We start from the raw sequence: 4,629 nt of genomic DNA on the forward strand, positions 1-4,629 counted from the left end.
AATCCTAACCCTCACCCCTAACACTAAAGCAAACCTCAACACTAGTCCTAACCATTAAACCCCAACACTATTGGGAACCACAAAACAAACTCCAGTGCTATAACTAACACCTAACTATAACCCAAACACTAACCCTAACCCCTAAACAAAACCCCAACCCAAAACCGTACCCATAAAACTAATCCCAAACCTAACCCTGACCTCTAACAATAACTGAACCCTAACCCACTTGAAAACTAAAAAGGACAGACTCAAAGAGAGGGTAAGCTGAGACATCAGCACCATCTTTGAAAACTCCTAACCCTAATCCGCATTTCTAACACTAACTCTAACCTCAACACTAGCCTTAACCCTTAAGCCCAACCCCAACCTTATCCGGAAACCCTAACCCTAACCCAACCCTAACCCTAACCCTCAACCTTAACCCTAACCCTTAACCCTAACCGTAACCGGTTGCATGAAGAGTCTAGCCCCCCCCTCCTTTTATGTAACTACCTCCAAACAGGAAAACCAGAGCAGCAGTGGGGGTACACATAAGGGGTACACATAAAGACATAGCGCTTAGTGTGGTAGTGTGGTTGACCCTGTGATGGGCTTCTCTTGGTTGTTGGGACTATTCAGTGAATGGCTGTGACCACTGCTAGATGTTCCATAATGATTCCATTCTCTGGTCTTTAAAATGCAATGGTTCTCAAAAGCACCCCTTGTATTTCTCGGTACCCTACAGGTGGCTGAATATAGAGCAGTTTTCCAACACTGAATTGACTTGTACAGCAGCAGATTCGCCCTGCTCATTCTCTCTGTTTCAGATTGCCAGAAGAATGCATTTATTTGCTTTCTGATGAATTTCTCCAATGCACTTTACATCATCTTGACTGTGAGCCTTTGTCCAAGCTGTACTGTTGCCTGGAATCCCCTTTCCACCCCACTTTCCCTACCTAATTCCTCTTTATTCTTCAGACCTCTTCTCAAACTCACTTCCTCCAGAAAGACGTCCTGGTTTGAGCCTCTCCCTAGGTTGGGTTTGGAGCCCCAGCTCTGTGCTCCACTGGCTTCCTGAATCTTACCCATCCTCATGTGTATCACACATTGTGTTTGTGTTCCCTGTTGCTGACTTTGGGGACAAAAGGTGTAACTTGGTCTCCTTGATACCTCAGCATCTGCCATGAGCTGGCAGAAAGCAAGTGCCTGGTCATACTTGCTGAATGGATGACTGTTTGGGGGAGCGGGCCAGTACAGGTGGTGGGACACCCCTAAACTGTGGAAAAAGCACATCCTAAAATGACAAATACTCGGGAATGTGACTTGCTTCTTTCCCTTCCTTTAACACCCAGGGATGTCAGAACCTGTTTTGCAGAAGCAAGAACACCAGAGGGCAGTGGGGTGTGTGCTGGGGGAGGGGAGAGTGTCCCTGGATGCTGACTCTGCAGGGAGAGAGCCTGAAAGGGGTCCCTGATGGTTCAAAGATGGTGAGAGCGAGGGGCTAAGCCCTGGCAGCCCCAGTCCTCTTCTTAGAGAAGAGCTGGAGAATCAGACTCACTCTGGGGTCCCGCCCCAAGCCTGAGCTGTGTCAATCAGGGACATTGACTTAGTGTTCCAGGTCGGGAGCCTGGATCTGCTCCCCAGCCTGCACCTGACTCCAGGTGACCTTGGTGGGTTTTGTCTCCTCTCTGGGCCTCAGTTTCTTTGTTTATAAAGGAGGCTGGGTCTAGAAATCCTCTAAGGGTCCTTGGAGTTTGAGTGGTCACTTTGGGATTGGAAACTTCCCCTGACATCCCAGAGTTCCCCTCATGGCCACTGTCAGTGACACAAACGCCAATTCATCTCAGCCTTCATTGACTCTACTTAGCGTTTCAGCTTGCTCTCAGAATGAGGAATTCCTGAAGCTTATTACATGCTTAGAAGAACACGTTTCTTCATCAAAACATTAAGGAGATCTGTGTCTCATGTTAGAATTGGGTGTCCAGCTTCCTGTGTGCCCCGGGAGCCAGGAAGTGAATAGAACATGGGCTGTGGGCACATAGACCCAGGTTCGAATCCCCACTCTGCCACTAAACCTGAGGTGTGCAGGTAGCTTAATCTCTGACCCCCAGGTTTCTCATCTGCAAAAGGGAAGGGGAAGTCTTTTCAGTGTTGTTGGGAGGATTGAACATGCCTGTGTCTCTGGACAGTCTCTGAGGAGGTGCTCTCTTGGGAGTCTCCTGTTGCAAAACGAGGAACTAAAGACCAAGGGAGGGCCTTTAAAAACCTTTGCAACAACCCGGACTCCTGGGCGTCTGGGCATAGAGTTGGGTGGAGTGATAAATGTTCTCTTAGGAGTCTGAGTTTTCCGTAGTTTCTGAGGCCAAATTCCAAGGGATGGGAGAAGCCAGGGCATTGATCCTACAGATAAGGCATTGTGGCTGGAGGGGTGGGGGGCATTCCACGACAGGTCTGGAGCTCAGAGATAGAAATTGGGGTGCGGGGAGTCTGAGCCCCTACTGGAATCTGGTTGCTGAGATGTCTCCATAGCGCCCAGAGAAGCTGAGGCTTTCTGTGGGGTCGGCTTTGTTTTGCCAGAATGGATAGGACTTGCCCTGGAGGCATCGACCCTTGGACAGGGGCCTCGCACCACCTGCTGGTGGTTTTTCCCACCACAGCAGGGTACCCCGAGATGGTCTTACCTTGAGATCCCTGCCTCGTCCTCCTCATCCACTTAGAGAGGCAATGAAGGGGGGTAAAAAAAAAACCTCTGCATTCCGTATCATCACATGCCAAGAGGTGGGGCTGCCTGGGCTGGAATGGGTCCAGGCACCAAGCAGGATTTCTTGAGTAGTGGACTTGAGGATCTGACTCACTCATTTAGAGAAAGTCTTTTTTTTTTTTTTTAACGCCCACCCCCCCAATTCTCATCCTGTTAACCCTACTTGGTGCACACAGTGAATGAACCCAAGGAAGCTGCAAGCAAATAGCCATTCGATCAGGTCCCAGATGATGGGAAATAAGAAGTTACAATTAGGGGGTGAAGGTACTGTGTTGTCTCCCGTGTCTGCTCCCTTCCTCACCATTTCACGCATCGAGCAGCATGGATCCCCGGCTCCCCTCCCGTCAGAGCAGAAGCTGGGCTGAGGGAGGACGGTTATTCACTTGCGACAAGAATTTAAGATGTGGGATGGTGTCATCTACTATGCAAAGCTCTGGCTACCTTATGTGGAACTGAGCCACAGCCAGCCCCTACTGACTCCCGTTCATAGGTCAATTCACTTGTTCATTCCTTCATTAATTTATTCAACACCAAGCCCCCACCCCTTGCCAGGTGCTAGTGCCAGGAGGAAAACCCTACCTTCCCTCAAGGAGTTCTTAGGATGTGACACCTGCTACCTTAACCCTCCCCTCTCCCAGCTCCAGGAACCCATGTGATCCAGCAGCCCTGCTAACCCACCACTGGCTGCCAGGTGGGCAGCAAACAGTCCAAGTGTCCCTCCAAAGGCGGCCTGGCATCCGAGGGCAGGCTGGGAGGTAACTGGGGATCACTTGGAGAGGAACTTCTGCCCTGTGTTCTGGAAAGGACCTACTGCACATCCATTTAAGGGTCAGATGCTCCGACCTGATCACGAGCTGTAACATGCATGGTCTGGTCCCTTTGTGAGTTGGCAAGGATATTCGGTTATAAGGAACTGGCAACCCAGGGAGCTGACTTAAAACTATGGTGCTGGGAAGCTGGGGACAGGGTAGCAGCTGGGCCTCAGGAATGGACGGGATCCAGGGTTTATCACTTCTCATCTCGGCAGGCCCCCGGGCTGCCTCGTTCTTGTTTCTGCTGCACTCTGTGCTCTCCTGCTCCTCAGAGAGGGAAATGGGGTCATAGCAGGCTGGAACTTATCCTGTTCTAGATCCAGGCAGCCAAGACTTCTGAATTCCATGGAGAGAGACTTGTTGGATAGGTTCAGCTTGGGTCTAGCACCAGCCCAGGCCACGGTAGGTGATAGCAATCTGCAGGCACCATGCTGGTCAGTTACCAAGCGGTCCTGGGAGAGTTGCTGGAATCCAGGAGCTTCTTCTCAGCAGACATCTACTGGAATGAGTTCAGGTTTGCCAAGCTGGCCGCAGAAGACGTTCTGTATCCTTCCCCAGACCATCGTTGCAATAGGGTGAGATGCCAGAGTCATGGGCACAGCGTGGGCTTCACTGTAGCTGGTGACCTGGGTGTTCTTCCCCCGACCTCGAGGTACTCATCTTTCTCACGCACTCAGCTCAATGGATTCCAACAGCACAGATCAAGGACTTGCAGCGGGGAGTGGCCCTCTGCATATGACTGACAGGGTTGGGGGATACATTCCCCAGCTCCTGCTCCTGGACGAACAAATCTGGGGAGTCCCACACTGAACCCCTAAAGCCCTGCTTTAGGCGGGGACTGAGCCCCAGCTGCCTAAAGCAGTGATATGTTTGTTTATGTACCTGGACAGGCTGTCTTCCCTCCCTGCCTGGCTTCCCACTCCCCTGTTGGTGCTTTCTGGAATCCCAGCACTGCTTTATATGTCCACATCCCGGTCTCTGGGTCTGTGGCTGGGGACCCAAGGCAAGACCCTTGTGGTCTAAGAGCTAGATGAATGGGGAGGAGCTTTCAAGAAATAAGACCACACACATCTC

The sequence above is a fragment of the Mustela putorius genome, unplaced genomic scaffold (genome assembly GCF_011764305.1).
Source record: "Mustela putorius furo isolate JIRA1106 unplaced genomic scaffold, ASM1176430v1.1 tig00003853_pilon_pilon_pilon, whole genome shotgun sequence".
Classification (NCBI taxonomy): domain Eukaryota; kingdom Metazoa; phylum Chordata; class Mammalia; order Carnivora; family Mustelidae; genus Mustela; species Mustela putorius.